Source organism: Amblyomma americanum, chromosome 5 (genome assembly GCF_052857255.1).
Source record: "Amblyomma americanum isolate KBUSLIRL-KWMA chromosome 5, ASM5285725v1, whole genome shotgun sequence".
Classification (NCBI taxonomy): Eukaryota; Metazoa; Arthropoda; class Arachnida; order Ixodida; family Ixodidae; genus Amblyomma; species Amblyomma americanum.
This window is the reverse complement of record NC_135501.1, coordinates 137,987,593-138,010,537: the sequence shown is the minus strand read 5'-3', so window position 1 is coordinate 138,010,537 and position 22,945 is coordinate 137,987,593. Positions and strand designations below refer to the sequence as shown.

General features: G+C 46.9%; 1 protein-coding gene across 3 annotated transcripts in view; it reads left to right on the top strand.

Moving 5' to 3' along the window:
• LOC144132767 (sperm-specific sodium:proton exchanger-like) overlaps positions 1-22,945 on the top strand; it is a 289,947-nt gene that overhangs the window by 158,149 nt on the left and 108,853 nt on the right. Inside the window, exon 1 of one of the 3 annotated variants that reach the window (XM_077665411.1) lies at positions 10,732-11,455. The exons of 1 other annotated variant lie outside the window; for it this stretch is intronic. The gene's annotated coding sequence lies outside the window, so the exon portion shown is untranslated. Of the gene's footprint in view, positions 1-10,731; positions 11,460-22,945 lie in introns of those variants that run through there. One more of the 3 variants, XM_077665413.1, reaches the window with a different exon arrangement.

Sequence of the window (22,945 nt, the reverse complement as noted above, 5' to 3'; positions counted from 1 at the left end):
GTCTAGTTCGTGACTTGAGCCTTGCAACTTGTGAATTCAGCCTTCTAGCTTGTGACTGGAGCATTGACCTTTGCAGCTTATGACTTGAGCTTTGCAAGTTATGGCTTAAGTCTTGAGCCTGGAAATTTGTGACTGTAGTCTTGAGCTTTGTAGCTTCTCACCTGAGCCCGTGAGATTATGGCTTGAGTCTTGCAACTTGTCTATTGAGCCTTGCAACTTATTCCTCGGTGTCTGTAACTTATGACTTAAGCCTTGAGCTTCGCAATTTGTAACCTGAGCCTTCTACTTATGAACTTGTGGTTTGAGCCTATATGATGTTGCTGCTAGCAACTTTAAACCGGTTACTTATTGAGGATTTTAACGTGCCCCTTTAGCGTATCTCGGGAGGCTCAAACCACAATATATCTTTTTTTTTAAATAAAGGTTTATTAGTTGCCCAATTATGACAATATGGGAAGTACACAGGCGAGGATTCTAAAGTCAAGCGGCTTGACAGGAACCCTCAGCAGATCATACCGCAACGCATCTGAACCCGGGACACATTTGTATTTCGCGGAAACCTGATCACACCCACGTACACCAGACACGATTTCAGCAGATTATTGGTTATTCTTGCTAGTTTTGTTGACTGTGTTTATATGAAATCACGCAGAGTAATTGGGGAAGAGAGCGAAATACCTAACTATACCTACGGACGCAGAGTCTTTGCCAAAAGTACCCAGGCTAAACGGTTCGCTTCTCAGTCGTATATTGAAGCTATTATGCCAGCCCTCAAGCTCTAAACCGCTGTATGGTAAGGAGAACCCTTATCCTCGCCTTCCGAGAACATTTTGATCTTTAGGGAAGCCGTAAGGGCTCTACTATTCGAATGAGAAGCAAACCATGCAGTCAGCTGGTTGCTTTTGGCAAAGGCTGTACATGAAGGCGGTTCAGATAAAAATACCTTTCACGAGTGCACCTCGTTCGTTAGCATACATATCCATACTCACTGAATCAGTCAAGGAAATGACTTATAGATTCATTGATTGATTGACTTCTTGATGCACCGATTGATTGATTGATTGATTGATTGATTGATTGATTGATTGATTGATTGATTGATTGATTGATTGATTGATTGATTGATTGATTGATTGATTGATTGATTGATCGATTGAGATCGTACAAAGGCGTCATTGCTCCTACCACCCATGTCACGTCTACGACAGGAGTAAGGCCCTTCGCGAAACTCTTTCAAACTGCTCCCGCTCAGCGCCTGCCTACCACTTCACTGGCCGAGGAAGGTCATCCATTATCCTTAGTCTATTGATCAACCCATTCTCTCGGACCCTTCGCTAATTCACTCCGAGTCATCTATTTCTCTGTAATTGTGACAGTTGTCGACTTGCTTCGACTCATTATACGCATGGCTGCGCGAAGCGGGCGCGTGATACCCGGGGTAATAGCCGTCTTGTGACATTCCCGCCTACATACTCCCCCTGCCTGGTCTCATCCAAGAAAGACCGCGACCGCAAACGCGCGCCTACAGTGGCACCTCTCCAGTTCGTCCCGGGGCGATGCGACGCTCCCTCGCCACCAACTATCTGTCGCATTCAGCGAGACTCTCTCGCGAGAACATATTGCTTTTATTTTTATTTATTTTTTTGCGGCCAGCAGAAACGGTTGCTGCGCCGGCACGTATACGCGTATGTGCACGCTCCGCGTCTCCGCATGGCTAATCGGCTTCGTAATTGCTTTTTCTTCTTTTTCCAAGAAACGAGAAATAAAACAACACAAGAGGCAACGCGGTTTCTGCACGTGTCACACCACGACGCCGATGATACGACGACTTGGCGACAAACCGCGAAACCACCCGTGTATACGAAGCGGATTCCTACACACGAGTGGGCGCCGGAGTGTTTTCAACGCTGCGAGCTTTTTCCGACTTCGCCTGCGTCACCCGGCTATCTGTTATTCTGTCAGACGCGTGTTTAATCATGCTGAGCACTTCCTAACTCTTCTAAGGCCTGCAACTGCGTTTGCACGCTTGCTTTTAATTAAACGACCGGACAGATGCGGTTGTTGGCGATGTGTCGTCTGCTATGCGGAAGGTATGTATAGGCAGACGAGCGCGCGTTAGAGGTGTCGTCAGCTCCGCTGGATTGCGTAGTCATACAGCGTCACAAAATTGTGCCTAAAGAAAAAATAGGCGCGGTTGTAGTTCATCCACAGTTGGAGAGGCACAGAATCACCTGGAAGTGAATGCTACGTATTTTGCTTGGCTGCTAATTGGCCAGAAATGTGAATTAGGTTGTATAAGTACGACTTTTTCACGAGGCAAACCTTCAAGAAATGCTTGGCTCATTTGCATAACCGGTTAAAGTTAATTTATCAAAAAAGTGAACTTGAAAACTTGCTGCAGTGGCTTGTTAATTCACACTCGCTTAATTCGAACTGCCGGCTTACTCGAGCTGAAACTTGGGTCTAGTCAGCACTAAATGTATTGAATGGCTGCCGTTAATTCGAACTCGGCGTATTTGGTACAAATTTTCGGTATCGCTTGATTTCGAATTATCGACAGTAGGCAGCAGTGAAATAATTTAATTTATATAGAAAACTTTCAGAAGCCGAATACACCTTTTCTGGCAAGCACCCTATAGCCAAGTCGAAGTTAACTCTTCCAGGAATTTACCTGGTGGACAGAGTGCTGTTTCAGAAACGATCGCTGGTGGCTCTTCTGTCCCATCTAGGCCACTTCGTGAAACTTTCTATGCGCGTAGCTACTTCACGCAGACGACACATTTCTCTCAGAGAGAGAAGACGCTGCACTGAGATGCAACAGCTTTTTATTCGAAAGCTACAAGTAACAACCTGCGTTATGGAGAGCTCCGGATTGAGTATTCTGATACGTTCGCAGCAATCTCATCACCTGGCGTATGTGTTGTCAATTTCCAAGCACAGACGTAGTACATCGAACCCGCGACCTCTGGCTCGGGAGGATAAAATGATGGGCGGTGCATTCATAATAGGCAAGAGAAAGTGAAGACAGCAAATGTAAGCAGGCTTTCATTCTTGATTAACTTATTCAACCAGAGACTACCGCACTAATCAAGTCAAACACAAGGAGTATACTATGTGCGCGTGTGAGCGTGCGTGCATGTTTATTATCAAAGAATAAAGTACAAATTCAGGCCTGCCAAAGCGAAGGAGAGCTTGAGGGGCAGTGCCTGGCATTGCCGTGGTCGATAGCATTGATAAACATAATTAAAAAGTTCCTAAATTTTTTAAGGGACAGCAAAAGAAATGGTTCCGCCACCGTCTCGAAGACACTGAAGTAACGATATTTAGCTGTTTCGTTTACTAGAATTGATATGAATTAGATTAAAGTGGACTATGACGTCATAGTTACGTGGCGGCCTATGTCGGCAAACATCTTGGATTAATTAATGACGTAATCAATTAACTACCATTATTGGCTGATATCATGGATTTATAAGTGACCTCACCAATCAATCACCAAGTGGAAATATCAGTGACGCCAGCAATCAATCACCAATTCGATATGCTAATGACGTCCCCAATCAATCACCAATTGGGTTGCTAACTGATTTACTGTGGGGGCCGCCATCTTGAATACCTCGGACTTAGAAAATTTCACGAGGAAGGCAGGTGGCAGCAGACCCCAAGAAATCGAGAAACGCGATTAATAAGAGTAACGCTCTTTAAAAAATCGACACAAAGAAAAAGAACACACACGGATCTGAAGGGTATTGCTCAAAGACAATTTGATTTACTTGTTTTCGGCTTGTTAAAACAAATGCATCATCAGGCAAGCACTTCAGTACGAAAAGAACGTAGTAAGGCCGTACACTATCTCCGCATACTTGGTCCGCGTGCGAGGCAATCGTCTTTGTGTGTCTTTTTTCTGCTGGCTCTGCATTTTTCGAGGTCTCAGAAATGAACCAACTTGTCCGAAAAGCAGTTTCACGGAAAGAGTTACGAACCTTTCATCCCCTCCACGACGACAAACTGACATTAATAACAGCTCTACAAGGTCCACTTTCATACTGAACCCCTTAGCCGCACCCGCCGCGGTGACACAGTGGTTATGGTGTTCGGCTGCTGACCCGAAATACGCGGGTTCAATCCGGGCGTGGCGGTTGAATTCCGATGAAGGCGAAATGCCAGAGGCCCGTGTGCTGTGCGATGTAAGTGCGCTTTAAGGAACCCCAGGTGGTTGAAATTTCTGGAGCCATCCACTACGGCGTCCTTCATAGCTCGAGTCGTTTTCGAACCCTCCATAAACCCAAACCGTAAACCAAGCCTCCTTAGCCGCACCACTTGTGACACTCATTCATATAGCACCCACGTATCGAGATCTGGCTCTTCAGTCGAGCCAATGCTTCGACGTTAACAAACTGTCACGCCACTAAAGGCTTTCCAACGAACTTCTCAGCGCTGCTCAAAACATAAACATGGTGCGGGAATAAACCGTTGCAGGGCGCCGCCTGTAGATAGCTGCTTGGCTCATAGGTGGCGCCACCGTCTGTCAACATCTGTGAAGTGACCACGGACTAGTCGGATATTGAAGCGCACTTTCGCAAATGGTACACCCTGTTTTGAAGCAAACACCTTCAAAATTTTCTAAAAAATATGGCGGTGAAAATAGCAAGTCTCTTTTCAAGAAGAAACTGTCCGCCGCAGTGGAAGTCAATTACTATCAAATCAATATTACGAAACAAATAAACTATTATTCATTTGTTAATTTTATAACTGATAATAAATTCGTATGGCTCAAAGGCAGCTTTAGTCAAAGAGCGCCATGGTATATGGTATTTTTCTTTACACGAGGATGCAGCATAAGACCCATCTGCCAAGCATTTCACCCCGGATAAGTTAACCGCCAGGCCAGGAGAAAGCGTGTACCCATTGCACTATCGGTGGGTACCTATAGGGCACTGGGGATCGAACCCCGCACCTCCCGCATGCCAGGTGGAGGAGGAGGAGAGAGACTTTAATAAAATGGGAGAGGTCTACCTGGTTTTTGCCAGTTACCACCGCTGCGGTAGCTGAGATGACTTAACTAAAACGGCGTCGCGGTTAGTGCCCGTGGGGAGTTGGAAGCCACGGACAAGACTAGATGGGCCATATCAGTTTTTGAAACGGAGGAAAAATTCGTTCTCCAAATCCCTGCAGCGCGAAGAAATTCTCATCGAGCTTCCTACGCGCCTCACGCTGTCACTCTTGTTTTTGCGGGTACAAAAGCACCGAATTTGCTGGCGCTGCAGGGCTTTGCAGAATAAATTTGTCTTCGGAACAGCGATGTGGCAGCTAGTCTTTTCCGTGGCTTCCAACTCTCGGTGGACTAACGATTAGATTGCGTTAATTAATACCCAGCAATTCTGGACAGAAAGCATTATTGAGCGGGAAACCATTTATGAACACGTTTTTTTTTCATAAAATGTAAGATTTCACTATAACAATAAACATATCCGCACATCTCCCGTCGGCAGGCTTGAATATTTTTGCTCTTAACGATTTTGCTGCCGTCAAAAGCGTTCCCCATTGCTCTTCTATGGCAGTGTTAACTATTCGATGCGACAGGTGGAAACACTTTCGAAGAAAGATTTTGCTGCATATCACAAGAATGGATCATTGCATTCAATATTACGGTAAAGGTATTTTACGATTTTCCAGTTTTCAAAATATTTGTCCGAAATAGCTGGACATGACTTATTTAATTAGCTGCCTTGTTAGAATGCTTTTGTAACAAACATCTGCCGCGACTGAAGATGTCTCCCTGAAAAGGTTAATTTTTTATTTCGTTTTCACCTCAAAAACCGAGCGATGAACTCTATCTTCATGAATTTCCCGAAATTCTCGCCAGACACCCGGTATTATAAAGGGCTCTGGTACTCAGCAGCCGACCGCCACATCCGCTGAACCACCGCCGTAAGAAATTAAGCGTGAATCGCACAACTGCAAACGGTGAAGACGCCATGCGCACGCACAAAATCCCAACAGCCGCCTTTTTTTTTCCTGCTTTCTTAACACGGTGGAATTCTTGAAAGCCGCGCGAATCGCGAGGAAATCCACAGCCAGAGATATATCAGCGGAGAGAAATTTGAACACAACGCAAAGATCAAGAGACGAATAATCTTTTTTGTTTCTGCTCACACCGTCTTGCTTTGCCGGCTGGCCAAAGGTGGGAGAACGTGTCGCTAAGGGGCCGCAGGGGCAGCATCGGCAGGTGCCGAGGCGCGCGCCTTTCCCCCGGACGTGCACTGCCTCACCAATGGGGCCCGCGACGACCTCACCGTGCGCCCGCCCGCACGGCGTTCAACCTGGCTTAGACCCGCACGCGAGGAGAATCTCTGCCCGAGGAAGCGCGTCTTCTCTACCACCGTTGCGTCTATAGCTGCTCTTCGAGGTATAGGATCTCTCTCATTGGGACCACCTTGGCTCGCTTGTAGCTAACGGGTTAAACGCGCTGATTCAGGCTGTGCTACAGTATTGCCGCTATTTCCGCTTCCTTTCTTCCCGGCTTCCCTACTTTATTTTTCTTGATATTATTTTATTTCCTCATTTCTATGATCACTTCCTCCATATCTCCTACTTGACGGAAGCTTCCAACGGTCAGCGAAATCAAGTAGCATAGCGGATGTGTTTTTTTTTTTTTAGTTGGGGTGTCTTCATCAATGGCAGATTAATAAAAGCAAAAAAAAAAAAAACCACATGCCGCCGGTGCAGTCCGAACCCCCGACCATCGAATTTCGCGTCCTGCGTTCTGTCATCTGAGCTGCGGAGGTCGTGGCTTCGGATCTCGCCGGCGGCATGTGGTTGTTTTTTTTCTTCTGATTTTATTAATCTCCCATTGATGAAAGGACGTACCGCGTCCGCCGCTATGGACGAGGTTGGCAATGGTGAACACTCCCAAGGTTCGGTTACACTACACGTAAGCACCCCAAAAAGCAGAAGGTTGGTCAGCCGTCGCCGTAGCTCAGTTAGTAGAGCGCCGGGCGCAAAATTCATTCGGAGGTTGTGGGTTCCGATCCCACCGGCGGCATGTGAGTGTTGTTTCTTATGCTTTTAATACTCCTGCATTGATGACATCTACAAATTTAAAAAATAATATCCCCTATGCTCCCTGGTTTCTCTGACTGTTGGCTTCCGTCATGCATATCATATCTTTCCATCCCCTTTTCCCTTAGTTGTTTTCTTTCTCCCTTCATTATTTCTTCCATCTCATCTCTCATTCTTTTATTCTTTCTTTACATCTCATCTTTCATTCTTTTATTCTTTCTAACCGTTCTCCTTTCGTTTTATCTTCGTTTCTTCCTTTTAATTCATTCCCGCATTCCTTCTTTCTTCCATCATTTATTTATTGAATTTATCTTGCGAAGCGCATAAATGGGTCCTTAAGAATTTTCGCCACTTAAAGTTGGAACTCAGTGGGTGCGTCGTCTGAAAACCATGGCCATCGTTTGCAGTCGGGTTGAGCAGACGGCATTCCTACGCATCGTCTTCCAGGAGTGCCGTGCGCAAAGAAATTGAGCGTCGGCTACGACAAAAAAAAAACGCACCAGGGATTGGTCGAGGCAGTTTGTACACCCCAGCCAACAAATCGAGATAAGATGCTAATTTAGCTATTGGCTACGACTGACATCGCCTCGTTGCGTAATGCGAACGTACGCTTGCTGATGCCAGGCTTTCTTACTAAGCGTTCGCGTGTAAACTCGTTGTGTAGTACGTGAACTTCAGTACTACCAGACAAACCGGCGAGATGACTCCGTATACTTCTGAAGCACAAATCGCCACAACTCGTCTTTGGTCGGAATCAAGTCCTAATTGCGCTTTTCTTGCAGCAGCTTCTCGTATGACGTCCTGAAGCATTACAAGTTGCTGGAATCGAGAGCCAGAAGTTATTATGCTTGGCGCGTCGTAGCAGACGACAGCCCCGCTGTCGTCTGCATGCTTCGAGGCATTTCCGTACGCTCTAGGGTGTGGCGCTTTTCGTCTCCACGCATGCTTTGCTAGTGCCTCTAGCAAATAAACCTTATTCTGCTCATGTTATTCGAACGAGGCCGTACGACACAGAGAGAGAGAGAGAAATATCAAGTGTCTGCTCACGCGAAATGTTACAGTGGTAGCACGATACGACGCCGCTGCCGAAGCGCGTGTCAAAACTTATCGTCTGCTCGGTGCACCGCATCTTGTATCTCGATACTTATTTTTACCTTGAGGAATCGCTTGTTCTGAGCAACTGTAGTCACGCCACGGAAAGACAAGGACGAACGCAGGAACCTGCATACTTGCAGGAACGCAGCTGCATTTGCGATTCTTCTGTTCGACCTTACCCTTTGAAGCCGTGATTGCCTGGTTATCGGTATGTCGTCTGCAGGAAGCCGTTGCAGACGAGTTGCATGCTCTCAGGCATACATCCACTTCACTGCAGCCACGTTCGGCGAGTATTGCAGACGAGATGACCACCCTCAATATCTCATCTGACAGAGCGATGCAGTAGTAGAATTCATGTTTGCGTGATTGGCATGTGTCCACTGGCATAGCAGAAGTGTTTTGTGTCGTCCACAGTTAACCGCTTTAGGTTCTTCTGGCATGCCCAGATGTGGCAGGTATTGTTGCATCCGCTTCCAACATCGCTTCTAATCAGTTCTTTTGCTCGTAGTTTTGGTTACGTTAGCTTCCTCCAACAGTAGTCCAACGTCACAATATGCCTACTGAAGGGCGCACCCCCGTGGCATAGTGGCGCTAACATTATTGTGCCTTGGAACTACAGCGCAGCTGTTCTGTGTTTCGTCACTCCATAAACACTGTAATGACAGTGTAGGGCAGCGATTACAATGGGCTGGTGATGTGAGGATCGCTTGTTTGCCTGCCAAGTCGGGATACCAACTGCCCATGGTCGTGACTGTAGATAAATTTAACTGACGGCCGTGGACTTACTTCCGTTTTTGCCCCTCTTATCGGTGCGCGAGTGTTTTTCGCAGAGCAGACTGTGTACATTAGCAGTAAAGAAAGGCATTAGAGAGTTTTAGCACAGCGGACGCTTACTAGCGTAGATGTATACCCCGGATCGGCCAGATGATAGCTGCGCACGCAGGGGCTCGTCTCTGCCTAGTCAGTGCGCATGAGCAGCTCTCACCAGTTTACACTAATATATCTTCGCTATGCTAACATTGACTATCACAAGCTCCGTCTGGTAGTCGTCTGCACCCGAAATCTCCCGAGCCACTTGTTCTGACCCCTTTATTTTCTCATTCCCTTGTATTTCTGTGTCGTGTGCTATAATTATAACCATCATGAGATAAATTCGCGAAAGACGCTGCTGCGCCCAAGTTTTCGAAGGCAAAAAAGAGGATCTGCACATGCTACCTGGCACGAGTCAAACGCAAACAGTCATACGAGTTCTTCATCAAAGGGGAAGCACGACGTCATAATCACTTTGCGAACAATATGGACGTAAGCGTGATTCATTACTGTAAAACACGAATCTGCTTTCCTGCTCACTAAAGCCCTGTATGACAAGGCCAAAAAGTGTGTTATGTTCACAGACAGTGTTTGCGTTCGCTATGGGTCCTCCATACCCGGTGCTCACTACCTACCCTTCCCGGCTTCCATCATCTCGTATGGTGCTGGTGGTGATGCGGGCTGTGGAAAGAGGGCCAATGAACGAATCAACCAGTCAGTGCAGTTCATTGCACACGAGCTGAGATAAGCACAGCCTGAGTCAACCTTGTGTCGAGAACTCGAGCAGCTCACTTCCGTGCATAAAAACCCGCGCGCCGTCGCAGCTTCCAGTTTTTGGAAGCAACGCCTGCGCCGAAGTACAGCCACATAGATCTGCATGTGAGGTGGGCATGAGAACTTCGGCCGTCGACCATCGGCTGCTTTCTAAGTTCAACTTTGCGTGGCGCCCACTGCTCGAGCGCTGTACACAAGGTTGACGCCGACTGGACACGTACGTGCTTTTTAGTCTCTATTCTTGCCCATTCTACTCCTTGTACATATATGTAGAACATGAGCATCATCATCATCCTCATCATCAGCCTGACTATAGGATCACTGCAGGACAAATGCATCTCCCATATCTCTCCATTAACCCTGTCCTGAGATAGCTACGGCCAACTTAACCTCACAAACTTCTTTATCTCATTCGCCCACCTGACTTCCTGCTTCCCCCTGCTAAGCTTGCCTTCTCTTGGAATCCAGTCCGTTACCATTAACGAGCTGTACGTGTATACATGTACAACACAGAAAGAGATGCCAGACCTGAGGACTGAAGCAGGATATCGCATGAATAAAAACAAAATATAATAGAAAATAAACCAGCAGCAGCAGTACAATGTCCACTCAGTGCGTTAAACCCAACCGAGAAACCTGAATCAGAAATTGAAAAATCTCAAAATCAAACCTAAACCCTTTAAGTTCAAACGTTACTGCCAACGTTTCCAGCCTAAGGACGAACCAATTCTCCGTTCCCTCAGCTCCCAATCCGTTCAACGCGCACACCTTCGCGTACTTCTCTTTTCTTTTAATTTCTGCCCGTAGCCTTCTTCTTATTCTGCGCCTATCGCCGCTCCCTCTCACCCCGTGCAGCGTGGCTTCTACCTGAGACCTCGCTCACACCAGCGGCTGCTATCAGCACCCTCCTCTTCGCTCCTCACTCTCCGCCGCACCTCTTCTTCACCCCAGCGCTGCCCTCACACTCGCCCCTGCCTGTGGCAAACGGCCACACCGCGACGGAGCCAGGCTCTCCGCGACACGCCGCGCTCAGCGTCGGCTGCTGCGTTTGCTTGCCCATGTCTCCTCGCAGCTTCTAAGTATACTGCGTTCGCGTAGCGTGAAAGACACCGCGTGCGGGATTTTGTTTGTGCGGCTGGACCTGACTGCAGTGAATAGTGACACTCACGAATCACTCACCACCCCTTCACACGCTGTTTCACTATAGTCGTGTTTGTTTGTGAGCGCCATTCCCTGCACCTATTCGGCCGACGCAGCCACCACCTTCGTCATCGGAGGCATCCTAGGAAGATTTAACATCATCGAGAATCTGGCCCCCGAGCTTTATCAGAGCACTGACGACGTGCATGCAAATCTTCGTTTCGCGCTTCGAGTCAAAGTGTAGCAGGGCCCACGTTCCTTCCTCAATTTGACTTAAGTGTGCAGTGCCGCTGCCTGCGGAAACAAGCAAAACAAAGACTGCTGAAGTGAACAACTTTTGAGGATTATACGACTGTGGATACTTGCACCCGCTTATCCCTTTCATGTGTTGAGAGGCGGCGCATCTCTACACTGGTTGCATAGTGGGATTTACGCAACGACTATACGAAGACGTGCGACGTTTCTTGTGGTGCGACGTGGGGACGAAATTCTCCCCTTTTGCGCATCTGCTTGCGTCTCGCCTCGTCCCGTAGTCGCTCGAGAGCGGTGGTCGTCGCCAGTCCGACTGACTGAGGTGAGTGGTATGGTTCGGTCAGCGTCGCTAATGCCTTACCGTCGTTCTGCTGTTGTTTCTGGGCAGATTGAAGCGTGAAGGCGGATATGTGTTTGAGTTAAAAGTGCTGATTGGGCTGACGAAAGGGCGCGTTAAGAGGTAACGCACCAATTTAAAACTTTCAATTGAGATTCCCGCCAATTTTCAGGCGAAAAGTGGCACTCACAATCGGTACTGCCAGCAGATGACTGACGTCCGGTTGATTGAGTCGTTCCGAGGGTTCATTAATGGAGACGGTAATAGTTTTGTGCACGAATCGTCCAGGCATCCTACGCAACTAAAGTGGACCGGAAGTTTTAAAGAAACAGCTAATGACCGCCAAGTGTCTGAAGCGTGCATTTCAGAAAAATCGATGTTGTGTTCCAATTTGTCAGCTTATTAATGCCGGCGCGTAACAAGGTAGCGTTAGACACGATGTACCCATATTACCACTCAACTGCCGTGTGTTAGCAGGCAGTAATGCAAGCAGTCCTGTTAGTTCCTCGTGAAAAGCAAGGACATTTGGCGTTGGAAACAGCTACAGGACCTCCTGGCCTTGCCCTGGGCGTTCGCAGAGCCCGCGTGTTGCCCGCCGGCCTGCAGAGGTCTCTGGTGCGCCAACACAGGCGCTGCCACCTGGCGACACGGGCTTAAGTTAGGAAGATGTCGACACCAGCTGTTTACAAAAACCGGACTCCGATGCGAAAACAGAAGCCATATTTCATGAGCAGCTGATGCCATATGTGCTAGTACCGTTTGACGCCTGCCTCGACTGTTGGTCCTTGACATGTTATCTTCCGCTAGATTCCTTGCAGTCATGTGATCTCTTCTCCTGACAATTAGACAGGAATTTAAAAAATACCTATTTCTTCATTGCACCGCATAACACATTTTTTTTTTCTTCTAACCGCATTAATTTGCAGGTCTTAGTTGTGTGCTATAACCAGATGATATTATGGTTCGTTGTACGTGGCTTCATGGTCTTCCTTTCCTTTTTCATTTTTTGTGCGTTGCTAAAGCCTAACATTATTGGGTGTTACCACCTGTGCGGTGTGTTTTCCGTGTTAATGTTGTTGTTTCCTGCTTAGTTTCTGGATTGGTATTCCGTATGACCGTGCGTTTTTCACACCTGAGTAATTTACTGTTTCCGCCTGTAACCAGTTTTGTTGTTGTTCTTAACTGTTTGTAAGTTTCTGAAATATTTACCCCGTTTTGCCGAAATACTGTACGGTACCGGGAGCCAGAGTTCCCGCCCCTAATTTTTGTACCGTATCAATCCTCTCTAAACTCATCCACTGTGCAAGAGGATAAGTAGATAAATATATATTTCTTGAAAAAAATATCATTTTCATTGCAGTTTTATAAAACTTTAAGACAGATGCCACGTCCCAGTACCAGGCCCCAGAGCCTTCCCAATAACATGCGTTTTATCAATCCATCACATACCAAGCAATTCTGGGCGAAAGCATTTTTGAATGGCAAACCATTTATAAACGCATTTTTTTTCCTATAATGTAAGATTTCACTATAACGATCAACATATCTGCAGACTACCTCAAGGCAGTCTTGAATTTTTTTTCTATTAACGTTTTTGCTATCTTCAAAATCGTTCCCCACTGGTTTTCTATGGGAGGCTTAACTGTTCGATGCGACCGATGGAAACACTGGAAAAAAAAGATTTAGCCACATATCAGAAGAATGGACCGTTACCTTCAGTATTACCGTAAAGGTATCTTACAATTTTCGAATTTTCAAAATTTTTGTCCGAAATTGCTGGACATGAATATTCTGTACAGTCCACAAGGTTTGTCGTTTTTCTGCAACGTTGAAGGAAACTATACTGAAGCAATATTAGATATTGAGTGAAATCGTCATGTACGGACCTTCGACCACCCTGCGTACGCGTATGAAAGTACTGTCAAGTTTTGGGAATATTCTCTGTTTGCCACTGCTGCTTGGAACAAATTCGGAACAGACTCGCTGAAGGAAGACGCAAGAGCTGCTGTCATACTATAATCTCTTTTTTCCGGCCAACCGCACGTGCTGTGCCGGACTGGAACTTGAACACATTCGCCCATTACGTAAAGCCTTTTTCACAGCCGTAGTTCCGATCTTTCCGCGCAGTGCGGTTCGAATATAAACCACTAAAAAAACAATAAATTCGGCTGTCTCTAAATAGTTAGTTGCATGGTCCTCAAATTCTTCTCTGTGCTGTGGAATTCGTGTGGTATTCAATTAATTCGTGAAATGGTTTTCGCGAGCCACAGTACCATCATGAATCAGATTCAACTAGTCCAACTTTCCACCTTACCATAGTAGCATGTTGTTAATGAGACGTCCTGTATAGTGGAGAGTTTCGAGCTACATACATGTTTCATGTTCATAAAATTGTCTGCACGTGCTCGCACTTAGTACCTCATTATCAGTGGCCAGCTATCGAGGTCCAATCAGAATACAGGCCTTATATCTATCCTCTTACCGTTCATCGTAATTCGCTAAAATACTCGGGTACCGGCCGGCCGCAGATTTCTTTTGCGAAAAGAAAAAACAGCGCGCAGACAGTTTCGTTCCCGGTTTTTGTCAACATTTGCGGAGAGATATATGTTTGCCTTAATTACAATTTCTCATCAACTGCAGCGCAGCTTCATCGGTTTCGTCGATATTTCACTGTATTTCGTTTTCGGCGTTTCTGAAGTTTCCGGTTCGCCGCTATCAGTCCGGCCCTCCTTCTGTTTGCACTCGCTTGCTGCCACTCCGCCACGGCCCCTTTCAGTGTTGCGTGTAATCATAGCCTTTACGGTGTAATCAACCACACGTTCCCAAGCGAATCGACCTGGTCGGCCCTCGCAATCACCTTTGTCCACTCGCTTCTTGCCAAAGTGCGCCGATTTTCTGCGTGGGTGTCTGCGTTCCTAGAAGCAGACTGTAGGCGCAAGTTTCCCTTCGATTTCGTTCCTGGTGAAATCTGTCGCGTTTTCCGACCTAGTTTCTCGTGCAGTTCGCTCCGACGGGTGCGAGCTCTGCAGATTGAATTTTCTCCATATATGCCGGCTGTATTTGCTGTCCTATGTCTGTCCAATATTGCGAAGGTCAGAGAAAAAGTGGGGAAAAACAGTACGGCATATTTCCACCGCAGATAAAAGCAGAATATGTCTCCTTAGATTTACACAGTCATTTGCAAAGACACACACTAACAGCTGTACATGAGTGGTACAAATAAAGTGCCCGGGCAACAAAGTTAGGCTAATTAATAAAATTAGACAAGTGCAAGGCTGCTTCATCTACTCCTGAAGTCTACATGATTGCGTTCGTCTTTCATCTTCCTATCAGGTCTGTAATTAATTCCTCTTTTTTCCCAAACTCCAAGCTGTACATGAGCGGTACAAATCAAGTGCACACGCAACAAAGTTAGGCTAATTAATAAAATTAGACAAGTGCAAGGCTGCTTCATCGACTTCTGAAGTCTACATGATTGTGTTCGTCTTTCATCTTCCTATCAGGTTTTTGTGAGTTCATTCCTCTTTTCTCCCCAAATTGTGTCTAAGTAGCATTGCATTCCTTTTTCATTCCCTCTTAGTTCTAGCGGGAATGAAGCCCTTTCCTTAATATGTCATCTTCAGACCTGAGTAAAAGTTCGGTTTATCAGCAATACATTTTCAAATACATTTTTCAAGTCCGGGTTTTCCCATGAGCGTGCCCAATATAGTTCTGCAGCCGTAAATCCAACAGTTCTAACTCTATGACTGTTCTCAATTTTCTATGCTACGAGTTATTAGGTCTTCACAAAGATGCAGCAACGCCTTATGACGCGCTTATAGGTAAATGTATACGTGATAGAATGGGTATTTAAATATCAATTCTAAGTAGTCTCATGATAAACTACGTAAAAATTGCGAGTTATTAAGCCGCTGGGGACAGGGAGCTGATTAACACAAACTTGAAAGGCTGATTGGAGCGCCCGTATTGTTACACAACTCTTGAAAATGAAATTATGTGGGAGCACAGTCAGTCGTTTCTGACTTCCAGAAGTGAAAAGGCTGCTGAACTGATTCGTTTTTAAAAAATACCGCTAAAGAGAAATGCGTTTTGCAATATACGCTAAGAGCACGGAGAGTGGTTGCTAACTTCCACTGGTGAATAATAGGCTGCTGAACTGATTCGTTTAAATAAAAAAGACAAAGTGCAAAAAAGAAATGTATATTACAATGTACGCTGTGTTTGACGAGGATGTACTGAAAGATGCACTCGTTTTTGTTTTCTTTAATAAAACGTTGATTTGGCGAGATTTAATATCTTTCATCGCCTAATTATGACCACGCATGTGAGAGCTTTCAGCCTGCGGTCGGCTTGAATGAAAACTGGGGTGGATATTCAGTAGTATCCACTGAGTGCAGCCGTATGGAAACTGCAAGGCTTTCTCATCAGCTTCGCAGCCACAGAAAAATTCCTCCTGGTCCGAGGGTAGGAACCCGGGACCAACGCCTGTCCTGGGCAGCCGCTTTACCAGCTAACCTAAGCTGGGCGTAAAGAAAAATCCTCGCTTGCGCCTATTTTCGCTCTTCATCTTTTATTGTTTCGGTCGAAGGCCGTATTTCTTAGGGCCCGTTTCACCGCTTCCGTTTTTGTGTTCTTTTTCACCGTAGCTCGTTCTCGAATCGTAACTTCCAACTCGCCTCGTTAACTCGGAAGAGAGTCCGTCCTGCGTTAGCGCCGTTCCCAACATGATCGTTAACTCACTCGCAGCCGAGAAGTCCCCCAACCATATATCCTCCCTGCCAGTCGGTAGCTAATCCATCTTCGCTTTCGAAGCCCGATATGAGTAAAGACTACGCGGATGTCCTTTCCTCTACACCAACCCGAACGTCTACTAGCTTGCATTCATTATACATATATACACTTTTTTTTTTCTGCTAAATCCGCCCAATGTCTCTGCTCGTCCGTGCAGAAGCGATTGCTTTCTAGTCGCAGACATTGGGTGAGGACACGTGACGTGAATGCTAAATCGAAGCGGAGCCGACCGTCCGGCTCCAGTGGCCGTTTCCTCCTGCCTGGCTCGAGGTGGTAGCGTAGTTGGCTATTCTTGGCTGCGCCTCTACGGAGGAGGGAGGATCGATTGTTTTTCTTTTCTACACGGCGTCGCATTCTCTTATTCGCTCACTTTATTTCCCCATTGTCTCCCCACTGTCTCTCCGTTTCGAAGTAACGCTACTGATTCTTAGCGAACGAAAACCACGGTGGGCTATGTGGCGCGGAAATAAAAAGAAATTGGAGGCGACACTTAAGCTCCGCCTTAAGGGTATGACGCGATAGCGTAGTGATTTAATTCCCACATACGCAGAATTGGTCATTCTCTACTTCACATTCATCGATTCCTGGAGGTCCTCATATACCCCTCCTGGCGCAGTGGTGCAGCGGTTATTAAGCGATGCGCCACTGCCCTGCGATGGCTGCAGGGGCTCCCAGCGATGGGCCTTGTGCGGCACAGGTTGCTCTTCCAGAGCGACCAATCATTAACTTAACTGCCACCTGCCGCAAGGTCACATGACCTAGCCGGCCCACCTGCCTCCTAGATTCCTCTCTGGGGACCACCTGCCAGAGCCACGCTCGTGATTTTTCGCTCACAACGCCGACAACACCGACGCCGGATTTTGTGAGTACCTTAGTCTTTAACGCTATCGCTTTTTTTAAAAAAAGATTCGCTAAAGAGCTGCACGTTTCAAAACGCTTACGCCTTCATCCAATAAATGATGATGATGAATCTTTATGGCGCAAGGGCATCTGCGGTCAAAGAGCGCCATGGAACAAGATTTTTTTCTTTCTCTCAAGGTGGGGTGAACAACCGATTTCCCAAGCATTTCACCCTAAATAAGCCGGGCACCAGACCAGGGTAAAGTTTGTAGCCATTGTATCAACGGTGGGTACCCGGTGGCACTAGGTATCGATCCCCGCACCTCCCGCATGCGAGGCGGATGCTCAAACGACTAGGCCACCGCTGCGGTGTACGGGTAAATCAGTAGTCAGCGGTGTCGTTGCATCTATTCTTAAACTCCCTGTCCCTTTATTTTCAAGTGTCTGCTGCTTGCCGCTTGTAAGTACCGGTAGTGCAAAGACCGCGTCTTTCCTGTGTATTGACTCTATCACCACGAGACGAGTGGCGTCTCTCCCAAGATATGTATTTCGTCGTCTTCATGAAATGACGTCATCGGAAAGCAAGATACCCTTACCCCCTTATATGAACCAAATTACCCAGATGTCACATTAATGGGTCAAGTGGCATGACATTATAAATAAACTGGACCCCCTGAAGGCATCTCCATGCCACTACCCCCTCTCATCTTTACACGATGCGAAAGCTCCTCTAAGTCTCGTTCTGAAAAGCATTGTGCGGCAGTCTGATGATGATGATGATGATGATGATGATGATGGTGGTGGTGGTGGTGGTGGTGGTGGTGGTGGTGGTGGTGGTGGTGGTGGTGGTGGTGGTGGCAGTGGCTTGTTTTCAATGGCTCAAAGTATTCTCGGTCAATGAGCGCGACGACTAACGTGTTTTTCCACTGCACAAGGTGGGGTAAAAGGGTTATTTTTGTGACCTTTTACACCCATTGCGATTGATCCTCAGAGAAGGTAAATCGCGAGAAAGAATAAATGTGGAGCACATGCCCTGCACCGAACAGAGTTGTGACGGGTTTCACCCCAGAGAACTCTGAACATCAGGCCAGGGAAAAGCATGTAGGCATTGTAAAGCCGATGGCAGTAACCCACACTTGCCGCATGAGCCCCGTCTCTTCTCCTGTCCTCTCCTCCTTACCCCATCTCCTGACCCCTCTTCTGGTTGTCTACTGCGAAGCTGGACGACCAGTTCGCCCTGCTGAACAGGGCGCAGGGTGCATTCAGCCCTTCATCTCCGCTCTTTAATGAAGTCACTATCTCTCCCGCACAGGAGGTGGACGCTCAAAACATCAGGCCACCTGAGCGGTCTGTATGACAGTCTGTCGAGCAGTCTCCAAGCTAAAGTATAGCACGGATTGGCCGCGACGTATGTCGGAAAAATGGACACTCATTGTGCTCAGGCAGTTAGGGGCTCGCTGGTCGTACCATCATCATGGTCTCTCTCGTGTTTTAAAGTATGAGAGACTGAAGAGTTGAACCGCCGATGCAGATAACGGGCTCGTTCATCGACGTCGCCGCAATCAGACCAAAGTAAGCAACCTCTGAACGTTGCACTTTTGGGTTAGAATCTCTACTTCATTGAAGAAGATCCGCAAGGGGATGCTGACAAAGCGTGCAGTTCCGCATTTGTTCGTTGTGGCCATTGCTAATTGGCGGTTCAAAAAGTAAAAAGGATGGCAACAGTTTTCTTGCTTGCCTCGCTTTCTTTTATTCGTTAAAATTCAGCGCCAACGTGTGGGGCACGATTCGGGCTTTCATGGAGGAAGATCAGAAAGCACATGGAGGAAGAAAACAAGACACGAAGGGCCGGCCGTCACATTTTGCGAAGTGCAAAGAGAAACCGCTCCTCCACAGTAGCTGTTTTTCAGTTTGTGGCCGTTGCTAGCAACCGCCTGGAAAGAATGGCCGCCACAACCACGTGACTTTCGCAAAACTTTCCTCCCGGGCCACGGCACTGGAAGTGTTCACTCCTGCCGTTTTTTCCATGCACCACAGTGTCCGTAACCATCTTCTTTTTCTTTGCCATAGCTTAGAATAATAAGAGGCTAGACAAGTTGTCTAGCCTCTGAAGCTAGACAGATTGTAAATCACTCATGTCACCATCCCCCACTACACAAACATACACACAGAAATCTGATGCCTATTGAATTGACGCCTCCATCCTCGAGAAGCACCCCCCCCCCCCCCCCCAAAATGGGACTGACCCTTTCCAGGCACCTAAACCTTCCAGGAAAATTTCTATCGTGTGCGTGAAGCTTAGGCGTAGAGTAAAGGCATTCAGAAGACTAAAGGCATCAATGTAATAAGCAAGAATAAACTGCTAATTCCAGAATTGTCGCATGAGATGTCTGACTGTCCCATAGTCCATTGTCTATATTCCTCCTATCCGAGGAACAATAAAGCGTTCTCCTTACTCTAATCGCCCTCTCAACACAGCGTTACATCATGTGCGGCGCACACTCGACTGCCGCTACACTGTCAAGAGAATCGAGGACGATCCACTATTACCACTGCCGGCCAGTATGTTATGTGGACACGTCTTCTTCCCAAACTCGTCGTCCCGCACATGGCAGTAGCGCTCTCTGGGCTGAACGCCATCGCCCGACACCGCCAATTGTCTCGAGACGTAGTGGAACGCGTCGGGAATTAGGAGATAGAAGGTAGATAACCAGAGGCCAGGCAAGAAAGACGCTTAGGCGGACACGGCATCGGCAGTGCTCCTTGTGGTGGCCTAATCTCGTCACCCTCCTCCGGCAGCTCCTCTGCCCGTCAATCATATCTCGTGGTGCCCCACTCGTGAAGATAGCCTCCTTGTGGGACATGCGGACAAGTAGCTCCTCGCAGAGAGATATGTGTGTCGGTGACGTCGGTAATGGAGCGTGTCCCCTGGTGGTTGCGAAATTGCTTTTATTCGATGCGATTCGACCGCTTCGTTGTCAGTAATGTCAGCCTTCATGCTCTTGTACGATAAAGGGGGCTGATTGTCGTCATCGGGGTTGACATTTGTCCTCTCGAGAGGTGCCGTGTTGTGGCCCTCGGTGCGTGTATACTGAAATACTCCGTACAACGAAGGGGAAAGAAATAACAGAAGCTAAACACAGGGCACCGTGGTGTACACTTCGCAACTGGCCATGGATGATAGAGGAGGGAAAGGATCGTGGAACCGAAGCAAATTTATCTAATTCTTAATTTTTTTTATCCTAGTAAGAGTACTACCACATGCGTCTATTGTTTCTGCAGCTGAAGGGTGGGGCGTAAGCCAAACGCGACATTGTGATTTTCGGCTGGAACTGTAAAGACGTCATCCCAGATATCCAAACGCGTCTTTGCATTGTCGGCTCGGTAGTTCATATTGTCAGTTCCAGGACTGGAGTTTGAAGTATATTGACTTACTATCGGTATCAAAATATTACCGTATGCATGTTCGCACCAACAAATTTATTCTATTATCCCTACCTCGCTACCCAGTAGGGTGGTATACTACTACCCGCGCATAAAGCATTCGCGGCTTGACATATTTCAGGCGACTGGATTATGTGACTGTACCGAAATTACTATTTTTCCGCATGCTCACGTGCCGCGAACTTTTTATCGCGACAGTGCGTTTACTTTATAACGAAGATGAGCTCTGTAAATTTAGTGAGATGATATTGTGGTACTTGCAAGGAACTGCCCGCGTCAACGTGAATGACGACAAGACAAACATTTAACCTCTTCATCGCTCCAGCTATCGAGCATCCAGTCAGCGTTTTACCACTGTGTGCTGAACTGTAATGCAGCGTCATCAAAGCGAATGCGGAGATCTTTCACAACCACCGCATTATCATCGTGTACCCGTATTTTAGATGGAGTATCTACTATGTCGCATGGACAGGTTACCTAAAACATCGCCGTGTTCATAGTTTCTTTTGAACTGTCCCAACCCACCACCTTGGGCAATGTGAGCGACACATCTTCTAGTCAACCAATTCACCAACGAAATAAAGTAATTGCTGACCGAACCAGTGATCGATTTATGACTGAACGTGCCCCATTTGTTTTTTTGTTTTTAAATTGTGATCCAGAACCACTCACGGTAAAACACGTCAGAACACATTCGTGTACAATAAACAGATCGGCCCTGAATATGTATGCATATACTCTTGAGACTCGACTATGCCATAAGAGGTCGCTACTATTGTCAGTGTAAATTTTGTAAATTTATGTGTCAAGTTTATTCATACACAAAATTTCCCGGAACGCAGTCAAACATTCGAAACGCTCCAAAAAAATATTGCGATAATGTCTGGGACGTAAACTGACCTATCTTGAGCATTAAAAAGAAAATCTAAGACACACTTTACACCCTGGAACTCAGCAGGATATAGATATTCCACAACATGGCACAGAATCAAAAACTTCCCGTTTTTATTCTGTTCCTTGTGACCTTTTCCCGGGGAGTAAGATATGCGGCACTGCTCGGCATTCATATTACTTTATTCAGCATTCGACGCTTCTACGACAGCGCACTAGACGGAAGCTAGGGCAGAAGCAGCGCATAACAGTAGCTTCCTGCATTAACACACCCAGCACGACGTACTACAAAAAGCGAACAAAACAGAATAGAAAGGGATAGAGAACTTCACTATGCGTTCCAGATCAGGGTGGCTGTGTCAAGTGGGTTGTGGCTCGGCATTGTGTGAATGTTAGCCGTCATTGCAACCTTCCCAGTGGTTTTTTCTTCAGCATTTTTACTTCAGTTATTTCCCTTTTTATAAAACTGCCGCAAAAGGTTTCAAAGGAATAAGGAAAAGGGCAGAATAAATTGGTTCACAAAAGCGCGCTATTTCCTCCTTCCCGGAACTGTCAGGGGGTTAGCTGGATACTCGCGTCTTTTGGGAAGCGCGGGCGCTGTCGTCTCCGTCGCCTTACAGACCTTTTCAATCCAGCCGATGCGTTCCCCGGGTGTCGACAATAGGTAGCACTCACAGCAGACTGACACACTCACTCGACAGCCGCAGTTGCTCCAACGCCGAACGGGCTGTTGAAAGAAAATCCTGTTAAAAGGAAACATCCATCCCTACTTCAGGGGCGTTCGCAGGGTTTACATTCTGTTTTTCTTTTATTTTTTCGAGATTTGGAGTGCGTGGCAGGGGCATCCTCGTTTCAGCCTGCCTCGATCTAGCTGCTGAAAAGTGAGTTTACAGGTTCCAACCTATACATGCTCTTCCTCGACGTGAAATAGCGCAACTTTTGAAAGAAACTTACCAAGGCGATCACAACAGTGCGATCACAACAGTTACCGTGAGTTCAGGTGCTATGGAGTTGCTTAACCCCGCCTCACTATGTTGTCATGTACGAATGAGGGCTCGCAGAACGGGGACACAGCATGGCAAAACCGAGGGGATTAAAGCGGGCGCTTTCGGGTTGCTGCGTTGGTGGACTCCGTGGTGTGTGACGCAGAATAAAAGGTAAATCTTCAATGCTCTGCACTTGCGCTTATCGGGTCATGTGACACTGTGACGTCAGAGTGAACCGGAAGCCGAACGTTGATCAGCCAACCATCTTTCTGGAATGAAATGGTTTGATCAAGTTTTGCTCCACTCTCGGGAATGCTTGCGATAGCGTTGTTCGGACTTTCTCTGGACGGCACTGGGTCTGTTTTTGGGATCGTAATACGTCGTAATTAAAAACCGCTACGCTCACCTACCGGCAGATGGGGATGTTATCCGGGAATATGGCTATCGTGGTCACTTACAGCCGCCACCAAAAGTTTAACGGATGCGGACACATTGACTACCAGCCATATACTAGTCAGCATTT